The sequence below is a fragment of the Canis aureus genome, chromosome 2, assembly GCF_053574225.1.
Source record: "Canis aureus isolate CA01 chromosome 2, VMU_Caureus_v.1.0, whole genome shotgun sequence".
NCBI lineage: Eukaryota > Metazoa > Chordata > Mammalia > Carnivora > Canidae > Canis > Canis aureus.
The window spans coordinates 38,590,140-38,603,153 of record NC_135612.1 but is presented as its reverse complement, the minus strand read 5'-3'; positions in this window follow the sequence as shown (position 1 = coordinate 38,603,153).

Sequence of the window (13,014 nt, the reverse complement as noted above, 5' to 3'; positions counted from 1 at the left end):
GCTCTAGATAGTTGCTTAAGCATGATCCTAGATATTGCTGTGAAGGTATTTTATGGAGGAAATTAACACTAAAGTTAGTAGTCTTTGAGGAAAGCAGATTACCCAAGATGACGTCGGTGGGCAGTGTCCATGAAATCGAAGACTGTCAGAGAAAAAAAGGCAAGACATCTTCGAACAAGAAGTTCTGCCAGTGGACTGCCTTCAGGCTCAAAGTGCAACATCAACTCTTCCCTGGGATCTCTGGCAACCTGCCATCAGGATTTTGGGCTTTTCAGTTTCCACAATCACATGAGTCAATTCTTTAACATCTTTCTCTCTGCGCGCGCGCGCGCACACACACACACACACACACACACACAACCTTACGTTAAGTTTTTTTGTCTTCTTCATCTTATCCTCCAAGAATTTTGTAAATTAGGTACCATAGCCATTGGACCGTTATTCATGTTGCCGATATCTTGTTGTCAATCGTTTGCCTCGTCATTTTGTTTGGGGTGGCTTCCTTCCTAGAGAACATATTGGTTACAACTCTTGATGCTTGCGAGAAATCCAACTCAATCCAGTATAATGTATGTGGGGGCTTGCTGAGCAGCTCATTTAACTGCCACCTTTTAATACTGGGGATTCCCACCAGAAACAATATATTTCTCAATTTATGTTCTTTTATATGATTTTAAATCTCCTTCTTGCAGGTCTTCCAAAATTTTGGATTAGTCTGTGCCTAGATGACTTATGTTTTTTGTTGCCATTGCAAATGTTCTCTCCTACCTGGTTAATAAGGGCATATAGGAAAAGTGTAGTTTTTTGGTGTTTGCTCTGTGCCCATCTGCCATCGGACAGGTCCTTATATCTTATTGAACCTCTCTGAGGATATTAGTTTCACTTATTCTAATGTCCTCTTCTGATTCCTGTGTCATTGTATTTTCTCCAGCGTTCTGTCTGGTTCTTCCTTGGCAAGTTGTTGATTTCCTTCAAATGTATGGGGATTCTTGGTTGTCTGACCCCATTTGTAAATGTGTCAGGATGATGGCTCTTATTTTTTTTAAGATGTTATTTATTTATTCATGATAGACACAGAGAGAGAGACAGAGACACAGGCAGAGGGAGGAGAAGCAGGTTCCTTGAAGGGAGCCCGATGTGGGACTCGATCCCTGCACTCCAGGATCACTCCCTGAGTCAAAGGCAGATGCTCAAGCTCAACTGCTGAGCTACCTAGGTGTCCCAGGACGATGGCTCTTAAAGTGTGGTCGGTGGATCCCTGAGAGTTCCTGGGACTCTTTCAGGGAGTCCACAAGGTAAAAACTATTTGGGAGGAACACAAAGACATTTTTTTTTGTCATGAGTGTTCGGCGGTATTTTCCAGAGTCTAGATAATGTGTGATATCATAACAGATTGAAATGCAAGTGTGAGAATCCAGTTGTCTATTAAGCCAGATATTGGTGAGATTTTCAAAAAATATAAAATAATGTCATTCATCTTACTAAATAAGCTATTCTTAGACAAAGATAGCTATTTTCATAAATGTGTTATTTGTGTTAACATGTATTGGCTTTATTATCATTTAAAAACAAGTAAAGATTTAAAATGTATCTGCAGTCTATAACTTCTGTTAGAGTAGATATCAGTAGGTTTTTCCCATACAGTAGGCCTTTCTAGGGCCCTGTAGCATTTTTAAGAGGGGAAAGGAGTCGTGAGTACAGCATGTATGGGAGCTGCTGGTCTTGACTGATCACTCTTGTGTGTGGAAGATATCTTGAACACAAGCAAACTTCCTTTCTGTAAGGGACTGTCTACTCTGGTCACAGCAACCCTGGCACCCCTGGGCACTTGGGGTCATGGAGGCTGGCAGGGATGTGCAAGGGCAAAGGGCCTACTGGAGCCTCTGATCTCATGTGAAGAGATCGTGACCCCTCTTGGGGTCACTCGTGTCTCTCACTCTGGTGGCAGTTACCTGGGCAAGGTCCTGCTTCTCTCACCTGGGACACTCCCCATACCCCCTTGCAGCAATCTGCCTTCAATTTTAAATCTGCACTCTGATTTATTCTGAGGAAAAATGGGGTACTCTCTCAGCTGCTGGGGGAACCCTTCAAGTAATCATTTACCAATGTCCCGAGACTCCCTTCTCCATGCCACCATTTCTCTCATTTCTAGATTGGAGGGGTGGGGGTGGTTAGGGTTAGGATGGTTTCCCATCCGCTTGGCATTGTGGGCTCCTCTGCTTCGTTGGGTTTCCCCACTAACCTGAGCCCATCTGCTTTCTATCTTCCAGAAACTCTCCAATGTTCTGATCTGCTAATGGCAGTTTTTCCTAGTTTTCCAGGGCTGCTAAGCACCTATTTTTATAGTCTTTCTGGTATTTCAGAGAATCTGGGGAGGGAGAAGTACCTGGATGTGGTTAATCAGCCAACTTACCCCAATGTCTGCAATGTTTGAATGAATGAATGAATGAATGAATGAGCAAGGGCTCTGTGCCTGAGCAGAAGTGGAAGGAGGGGGCCGGTGTTTGTACTGCTGAAAATGTTTAAAGATAATTTAGAGGATGCAAACTTTATTTACCACTTCAACTAGGGTCCAGAGAACTGCCAGAGGCAGGAAGCTTTCCTAGGATAAAGAATAAAGAACAGGGAGTTTTAATTCTGGAACTGAGAGTTGACCAGGCATTTGGGGACTGGCTGACCAGATGCATGGCCTTTTTGGTCACACAGAGCATTTTCAGTTGCCCACAGTTGGGTTTGATGATGAGGCATCCCAGGCAGGAATAGCTCCATCTCAGGGCTAGACAGCTATTTCAACTGTATAGACCTTCCTCCGAGACAAGGTTGCTGTGAGGGTCAGATGGTGGGACTACTTACCCATGGACACCCGCTTGTGTGATAGCAACTGTGCATCAGGAGAAGCCAGGGTGACCTGTCCCTGTTGTTGGCAGGAGCTCAGCATTGGTGGAAATGCTCCTGGGGATCTAGAGGGACAACACACAGGGTGTTGCAGCAGATGCACCTCCCTTCAGGTTTAATTTACAAGATGGGATTTAACCCTCGGAGCCAGAATTGCTAGGAAGAAGGAAAAGGTGATGTCCTCATTTTGTTCCAGGTAGAGACTCTTTAGGACAAGTGGGCCCGTGTCTCCTGGGCACTGGCCCCAAAGTGAAGAGGCATCCCAGACTGTGTGTGGAGGATGCTGTAGGCAGTCTTGGGAGCCTGGGGAGCACCATCCCTCCTCCCTGCCTTGGTCCTCTCTGGTTGATAACATCAAGCAGGTCATGGGATCGGTTACCTTCTCCTGAAAAGCACGCCTTTTAAAGAAGTGGTCTGACAGCTGCAGGGGTTCATCGGTAAAGCAGATCAGGGGAAGGAAACTTAGATCAGCTCACATTTTAGTTAAATGAAAACACTTCCCTCCTGAAGCAGGGTCTGAGCTATGTGCCTTGGCAAACACAAAACCAAAGCAAGCCCTGCACAGCTTCTCTGGGAAGTCTGGCCACACCTTCCGGATATGGGAAAGGCTTTCTTCTTCATTTCAAATGACCCTGTTTTGCCTTTTTTAGATGCAAATGTTTATTTGGTCTGACTCTCAAATACCTCAATGCAGCTGAAATAATTTAAAGCAGCTCTGTAAGAAGTGACCACTTCCTGACCTTCTACATTTGAAGAATTCTTTGCAAGGGGGCCATGGAGGGATCAGCACAGCACCTGAGGGGCAGCCCCAGGCCCTCCCTAGGGGGGCCTCCCTGGTTGGGCCAGCAGACTGGTCAATCTGTGCAAGGACCCCTGGCACCATGTCACAGTGGGCACTCCTGCAGGAAGAGCCATGAGTGGGAGCCAGCGATTGTCAGGGACCTGATGCATGCCTATTACCTCACCTGGGAGAGGAGCCAGGGACTCACCTTTCGAGGTTACCAGGTACAATTTGATTTTTACCCCCAATCCTGGAGCATCGTCCAGAAGGAGAGGGGGTGTCTTAGGACCTTGTGGTACCAGTAAATCCTAGAGAGACAGGACGCATTGAAATTTGTGATGGAGGGCAGCCTGGGTGGTGCAGTGGTTTAGCGCCGCCTGCAGCCCAGGAGATCCTGGAGACCTGGAATCGAGTCCCACATCGGGCTCCCTGCATGGAGTCGCTTCCCCCTCTGCCTGTGTCTCTGCCTCTCTCTCTCTCTCTCTCTTTGTGTGTATGTCTCTCATGAATAAATGAATAAAATCTTAAAAAAAAAAAGAAATTTGTGATGGAGATAATCTTTTCCTGAAGTGTTGCTGTGAAGATTAAATTAATGTAATGCCTAGAAAATTTTCCAGCTGAGTGTGGGGGGGGGGGCGGGGAGAGTCTGACTTGGCTGGTAGATGGGCCCAGTTTACCACTCTCTGTCTATACCCACTGAATAAATAGTGTTCGCTGGTCTGAGGATTCACGTGGGCCTAAGGGTACCCTTGTCAACAATGTCAGGAGCTGTCGCAGCATGATGCCTGTTCTGTAGATGTGAAAATGGAGCCTCAGAACTGTTCAATTAGAACTGGAGCATGAGGGGGGTGGGAGTGAATGGGTGACGGGCACTGGGTGTTAGTAAATTGAACACCAATAAAAAATAAATTAAAAAAAAAAAAAAAAAAGAACTGGAGCATGAGCCCAACAGCTGGCCAGAGCCCAGCCAGGTCCCCGACAGCACCACTGCCCTTACAGGTTTGGGTATCAGGTGCTGTATGTGCGGTGGGGAGCAGCCTGGGCCTTGGCTCTTACATCATCAGCTGCCCACTGCCTCGGGCTTGCACCTGCCTTTTTCTCCTGCGGTGGGCTTCCCCCCCACCCCAGCTTCTGAGGGCTCCTACTCCTGGTCAGTGCTCAGTGCCTGTACTGCTTCTGCTGATGGAGCATGGCCCCTGCAAGGTTCCAAGCCGCTTGCCCTCTGTGGAGCGCTGGCCTCCACGGGCCTGTGTGGTGCTTTTCTTCTCTAACTTGGCATCCAGTGCAGCTCCTGGCACAGAGTAGCTGCTTGAATATGAATAGTGGTGTCCTGCAAGAGGCTGGAGGAGGTCAGGAGGCCGGAAGTTGGGGCTGGCTCCAGCACTTTCTGTTATCTGGCCTTCTGGGAGGGAGTCTGGTAACCCACCTGCCCCATGTCCCCCTTCACTGTCCTTATTGCCTTCCCTTGGCCTGCAGGGATAGCTTGAAGCTGGCCCGGGCCCTGGTCCCCAGTTCTGGGACTGTCCTGCTTATGGTGGGAAGAGGTGCAACTGTGTTGAGGGGGCAGTTTGCTGTCAGGTCCAGTGGTCTGACCACATGGTGCAAAGCTGTGGGCCAGACATCCTTCCAGGTGGTTCTATACACCTTCCATCTTGGGAACATCACGTTATGGAGATATGCTGGCTAGCTGTGGTGCTTCAAAGGGAACTTTCTGGGAATGGAGGCCCACCTAGAAGAAGCGTGAGGGAGGCTGAAGGTCTGGGACCCGGGGCAGCTTCTCGCTGGTCTGCCTGGCTTGTCCGAAGACCAGAAGGGGTCAGGCAGATATTCATAGAGCAGGGCCACCAGATACACATGGGAATCCAGAATGTGCTGAAGATGACATCTCAACCTGTAGGGGAAATGGGTTATTTCCATGGGTGGGTTATTCACTATTTAATGTCGTGCTGGGATGAATGGCTAGCCATCCAGAAAAGAATAGAATTGAGTGCCTGGTTCCTATTGCCACTAAAATACATTCCAAAGGGATCCAGGTAGAATGGAGATTTAAATGCAAGAAGATGGAAACTATAAAAATGCCAGAAGAAAATGAGAAAACATTTGTAATCTTGGAGAGGTGACCTTTTTGATCTTGTTACAAAATTCTGAGGCCTTAAAGAGCCTAATTGATTTATTCTACTAGATAGGAGCCAAATATTTCTGTATGGCAGAAAACATCCTGATTAAAGCAAAAAGGCGAGATGCCTGGGTGGCTCAGTGGTTGAGCATCTGCCTTCAGCTCAGGGCTTGGTCCTGGGGTCCCAGGATCAAGCCCCACTTCGGGCTCCCCACAAGGAGCCTGCTTCTCCGTCTGCTTATGTCTCTGCCTCTCTCTGTGTGTCTCTTATGAATAAATAAATAAAATATTAAAAAAGTAAAACAAAATAAAAAGGCAAATGATTAACAGAATAAAATTATGGCACATCCTTAGGATGGAATTATCATATAGTCATGAAAAAGAATAAGATATATTTATGTCTATGACATAAGAATAGCACCATATGCATAATAACATATGCAGTTAAGTCACAAGCCAAGGACTGCTATAAATCAATAAGAAAGGGACATTTGGGTGGCTCAGTTGGTTAAACATCCAACTATTGATTTATGCTCAGGTCATGATCTCAGGATCATGGGATCAAGCCCCGCTTCCAGCTCCATGCTCAGTGGGGAATCAGCTTGAGATTCTTCCTCTCCTTCTCCCTTTGCCCCCCCCCATCCCCCTCAAATAAAATAAATCTTTAAATTAATAAGAAAAAAATCCAACAACTGTATTGAAAAATGGGCAATGGATATAAATCCTTCACAGGAAATGAAAATGTTTCAACACATTCGAAAAGACACTTAATCTCTCACTTAACAATAAGAGAAATATAAACTGAAACATCAGCGAAGCCCTACTTGACACCTATCAGACGGGCACAATTCCAACCTTTGGTAAGGACTATGTGAGTGAGCAGGATGGACAAGCTCTGAGATGGGGTTTGGGTGTGTCGGTCAGAATTAGAAATGGTCCAGCCCAGCAATTCCACATCAGGACTTTGTCCTGCACATTAGGACATTTACCAGAGGGGCTCATGGAAGCATTCTTTTTGATTATAAAGGATGGAAACTACTTAAATAGTATCAATAGAAAAAAAATAGTATCAATAGTAATATTAATTAAATAAATCACAGCACATCCCTCATATGAGATTACATACATTTTTAAAAACAGGTACTTTTAGGTTTATGATATGGAGCAAGCTTCACAGTGTATTGTTGCATGAAGAAGAGCAGGTCTGAGAGTGTGCATAGAATCCCCTCCTTTGTGTGTATATGTTTAGAAGCATGAAATTCAATTCCCAGAAGGGTACATAAAATATGGAAATTGGCACCATGAATTTCCTCTGGTGTTATTATTGTAAAGGTTTATTTATTTATTTGTGGGGGAGAGAGGCAGAGGGAGAAGGAGAAAGAGAATCTCAAGCTGACTCCCCTGCTGAGCGGGGAGCCTGACACAGGGCTCAATCCCAGGACCCTGAGATCACGACCCAAACTGAAACAAACTCAATGTTTGTGTCTCTTCAAAATTCATATATTGAAGCTCTAACCCCCAATGTGAGGGTATTAGGAGGTGGGGTCTTTGGGAGGTGATTAGTCATGAATGGGATTAGTGCCCTTATAGAAGAGACCCCAGAGGGTTTCCTTGCCACTCTGCCACGTGAGGACATGATGAGAAATTGGCTGTCTGCAATCCGGAAGAGGGCCCTTATCAGAACCAGATTGTACTGACACCCTGATCTTAGACTTCCAGCCTCCAGAACTGTGTGTTTTGTTACTGCAGCCCAAGTGGACTGAGACATCTAGAGAAGGGGCCTGGGATCTGCAACAAGTGGTGGGAGACGCGTTTCCCAACCTTCCTTCCTTCCTTCCTTCCTTCCTTCCTTCCTTCCTTCCTATTAATGGTTCACACTTGCATGAAGCACATTTTCGGTTTTTTAAACCATCAAAGCCAGCCTTTGGGAGGCTGCCACCGCTCTCCAGCTCTACTTGTACCTGCTGCTGGCTGGAAGTAGGGTCTACCCTGCTTTTCCCCAGGGGTGAGGAGGATCTCTATTTTCCATCGTGGAAAGGTTACTGCACAACACAGCCAGTGTCCCACCAGGAAGGAGTAGCAGAGGGACAGCCTACCAGACTGCACACACTCTCACAGTTGACTCATTTTCTTCCCATTCCTAACCACAGTACTCACCTGGATCATTGCTGATGCCCCCAGGTGGATCATCAAACCTGATGGCTGGGGCTGAGGTCCACTCGAGGCACAGAGTGGGTTAAAGATGCTGTCCAGAGTAAGGAGGTAGAGGCTCCAGCCCCAGCATGTGGTGTTCTTACAGGCCCAATATGAATTGGATTTTTCTTCACTTCCTTCCCTTGCAGGGATCCATAAAGATGCCCAGAATGGCTCTGCATCTCCTGTGTGCAGTGGGCCAGCCCAGGATTCCCTTCCAGAAGGTGCCTCTCCCTTCCAGAAGCAGTTCTCTTGTTATGGACTATACAGTGCAGCCCCTGTTGCCCTAGGTAGGGTCTCAATGGCCTCAGGCCCTTCTTCCTTTAGAATTGCACACACCCACACCCACACATACATACTTCTCCCCTGCTTCCCTGATCCATTCCCAGCCTGGGAAGCAAAGACCCTGCTTTTTCACCTTCTACAATACTATCCCCTTGGGAGAGGGAGGAGACTCTAACTACAAATGTTTTGAACATGTATTTCACATGTTCATTAAGTTTGTATTTTTTTAAATAAACATCTGACAATGCTCAGGTCACCAAAAGAAATCTTAATGGCTTCCCTGAAATCTGGCAGAAATACATGTGCCCACCATAACTATGTAAGCTACAAAGGGCACAGCTATGGGAACATAATAGGCCCTGTCCATGTGTCCAGCCAGACCTTTGAGCATTTGAGGCTGCAGGCAAATCTTCGGGCACAATTCCAACCAAATCCAAATCTTCATGTCCCAGCAGCCCTGGCCAGAGATAGGAGGTGGGCGAACCTGCATCACACTTGGCTGCTCTTGGTCACCAAGGTCTGCCCTCTGCCAGGAGCCTGCTGCAGCAGAAAGGAGACCCTTCTCGTTTCAAGGGTTAAACCCCCAAAAGCACGGCAAAGGCCACACTGCAAGACTTACCTTCCTTCACATGGTGCACACTCACATCCTTATCACTCTGGTAATTATTCCCACTAAAGTCAGACATAATTTCGAAGGTGGGTAAAAGTAATTTGAAAAGTAGGTGGGCAGATGGCATAGAGCTGCTCAACCTTCTCTCAAACTGTCATTAGCTGTACAGGTTTCAGCTGCCATCTCGCATGATTACCATTGTTATTTTTCATTTGTGCACATTTCTGTTTGTGGGTTGGAGGGAGGAGACTGAGCAAAGCCGCAGGGAGAACATGAAACAGCCAAGTTCATATGCCCCTTGGTGCCATGCTTGGCTGGTGACTGGATCCTGTGTGGGTTGGCAGAAGCTGGCAGCACGTGGAGGGGACCAGCTTTCCATGGCTCTACACACTCAGCTTGAGCACTTCGTATCATCCCTGGGCTTGGCTCCTCTTCCTGGGCCTGGCTCCTCTTCCTGGGCCTATGTAGGCAAAACAGAACATACACTAGGAGACAGAGTTTGCCCAAAGGGCTGCTCTAACAATTCTAATCATAATAGTGGTGGCACTACGATGAACTCATTTCTCCTTGCAGCAACCCTGGGGGCTGGGAACCACTCATCCATATTTTCCAGATAAGTTGATTGAGATGTAAGGAATGGAACAGGAGGGACCCAGGACCTGAGGCCCTGCAAGAATGGGGGCAGGGGCTATGTTGCCAAGAATCAGTGGAACCCAGAAGCCTGGGCAATGAGAGGCAATTGTCACCATAGGAAGTGGGATGATGTAGGGAAGCAAAAAAGAAAGATTGATTTGAATTCTGTCTAGGAAGCCAGTTGGATCCCAAGACCCTCCAAAGCAGTCTCCAGACAAGCTTAGAGGTTTGTTCTCTAAAGAAATTGGAGAGGAGTGGCTCTGGGCTCAGGGACCGGAGGAGAACAGGAGGCAGGGGTGAGATTCTGGGCTGGAAAGGGGATGGAATATAAAAAGAAAGACTTTATAATGAGAAGACCCCCAAGAGCCACTCCCCAACTCTATTCCCAGGAAGCTGGCAGCATAATCTATGTGCCCCTGGAAGGGTATACATCCCTAGGAAACAACCTAAAAATGCTTACATGTGAGGGTTCCCTGACAAAGAAATCTGTTCCACCTACCAGTCTAAAATTCTCTCCTCCCCCAAAATCTTCAAAGAGCTCTTCAGTGCCTCACTCTCAGCTATGAACAGATTGCCAAGGATCCCTGAACATGTGAGTGATGCTACCAGCATGGAGTTAAACAAACAACAAACAGAAGAAATGTACTTGTAGGACTTAGAGAGAAGGGAGCAGAACAGAAGCTCAAAATAAAATTCCTATCATAAATATCCTCAGGGAGATGACAGAGATACTGTATAGGAGAGAAAATATCAGGATTCTGTAAGGAAGGGGTCATCAGAGCATAAGAAAGAGGGTTTCTAATACATGAGGTAGAAGTGGAGTTGTCAACAAAATCTCTTTTTTAAAAAAAGGCAAAGAAGAACACCTGTGTGACTCAGTTGGTTAACTCTTGATTTTGGTTTAGGTCATGATCTCAGGATCATGGGATCAAGTCCCTCATTGGGATCCCTGCTCAGCATGGAGTCTGCTTGAGATTCTCTCTCTCCCTTTCCCTCTGCCCCTCTCCACCTGTTCTCTGTCTCTCTCTCTCTCTCATTGTCTCTCTGTAAAATAAATTAAAAAATTAAAAATTAATTAATTAATTAATTTAATTTAAAAAGGCAAAGCATTTGACAAGAGAGTAACTACAACTAGAAGTTAGGTCCAGATCATTCAGTGTGCTCATTCAGTGTCCTACTAATTGGAGTTACAAGAAGAGAGAATACAGAAAACAAAGATATTTCAAAGAAATAATATAAGGAAATTGCCAACTAAAAGCTGGAGCCTTCAAATAGAAAGAGCTCATCAAACACCAGGACTGTGAACTTTTAAAATTCTGCACCAAGGTATATATATCCTTGTAAAATATGAAAGCTTCAAGGATCAAGAGAAAATCCTAGGGATACCTGGGTAGCTCAGCAGTTGTGTGTCTGCCTTTGGCTCAGGGTGTGATCCTGGGGTCCGGGATCGAGTCCCATGTCGGGCTCCTTGTGGGGAGGCTGCTTCTCCTTCTGCCTGTGTCTCTGCCTCTCTCTCATGAATGAATAAATAAAATCTTTTTTTTTTTAAAAAAAGAGAAAATCCTAGAAACTGAGGATTGAGGGGAGAGATATATAAAACATACAAAGGTTTAAGAGTTAGAATGATAGTAGACTTCACAACAGTAGCACTGGAAGATAAATGGAATTATGCCTTTGAAATTTTGGTGGAAAATTATTTTCAACTTAGATTTCTACATCTAGCCAATTATCTTGGAAGTATGAAGTGGTATAAAAGTATTTCTAGGCATGCAACATTTTTAAAGCTTTTTACCTTCTGTATAGCCTTTCTCGGAAAGATACTGCAGGATATGTTCCAGCAAAACAAACATATAAACCAAGAAAGAGGAGGACCTGGGGCACTGGAAGTGAGGGACCCAGCCTGACAGAGAAGCCAAGAGAAGCCCCAAGGTAATAATTTGTAACATAGACCAAGAGAACAACTGCTCATATCTGAGCAGAAGGTCAGAGGACTGAGAAGGAGGCATCCAAGGAATGGGGGGATCATCCAGATTATCTGATGTGTTAGGGCATTTGAAACAACTATTGATAGGTATTTGATGAAAATATAGAAGTATTTGGGTACAAGTTAGCTATTGAAAATAGTAAGTAATAGTAATACATTGTATTAGTAAGACATTGAAAATAGTAAGAGGAAGCATTTATCTCTGGTGTGGAGGGGTAGATCATGAGAAAGGAACATATTCATTATACATTGTTTGGCTGTGTGATTAGTGATAATCCTGGTAATAATGTAAACACTGACTACTAATTAACCCAAAATTATAATATAAAGATATATTAGGCTGATGGGTAAGGGAAGTGGGAGCACAGTAGATGAGTGTCAAATCTTCCACAATTATAATAGAAATTCAACAAATATCATCAAAATATAATTATTTAAAAAGAGGCAGATTTCCTTATTTATTAAGAAGTAAATTAAAAAAAAAACAACTTGAAAACAATGAGCCTGGGAGTGGGACTGTTGGATGAGAGAGCCCAGGAAAGATTGGCTGCATTTCACTGTGAAACTAAATTATTTCTATTATACAGCACATGCCAAGATCATTTTTACAAAATAAAAAAAATTAATTGGAAAAGGAAAAGGACATTCCTACCACTTGACCACTGTTTTAGCTGGTGTGTTACAGAACAGGATGTGGAGACAGGAGTGAGACATGGTCAGCAGCAGGAGAATCCAGGAGGCTCTGATGAATTGGGGTATTTAACAAATAGAAGAAACCTGTCTGGCAAATCCCTGGAGGCAGAAATCCGAGGCCTGAGAAGCCATTATCAGCCCTTCTCTCTTCTGTAGGAATTCTTATCAAACCACAACAGTTGGATTTGTTGATGGAATATTTGGCCTCCAAAAAATACCAGCCACTGGTGCTGGTGCAGAGGGATGATTTCATGACCGAACTAAGAAAGTGATGGTCCTCAGGTAGTGTGGAGAAAATAAGATGTGGCAAGGCTCCCTTGGAGTGGGATTGGAAGGATGGAGGGGAGAGAAATTTGACTGAGCACCTCCCTCCTTATAGGAAATGAGAGTAAGCCAGTATAGGGGAGGAGAAAGCAAGGTCAAGTTTCCTTCTCAGGCCATGGGTCAGAATTAGAACATCCCCTAGGGTTATCTGGCACTCAGGTCGCTATAACCTTGCCCTTTTCCCTTAAAGGAAAGATCGATTTCCTTAATCTATGTTGGCCTCTCCCGGTAACTATTGAGTTAGGGCCAGAGGGCTGGTCTTCAGATGAATGGGGAGCTGGTGAGAGGGGCAGAAAGATGGAAGAAGAGAGAAGGGCAGACTTCTGGAAGCACCTAGCAGGGTGGGGCAAGCTTCCAGCCTGACTCAGCAGCGCCGGGAGGCAGAGATGTAGTTGGCTAGAGTATGAATTCTCTATTGCTGCATAACAAATAACCACAAAACTAAACAGTTTAAAGCAACAAACATGCATCATCGGATATAGTTTCTGGGAAGGGGTTGA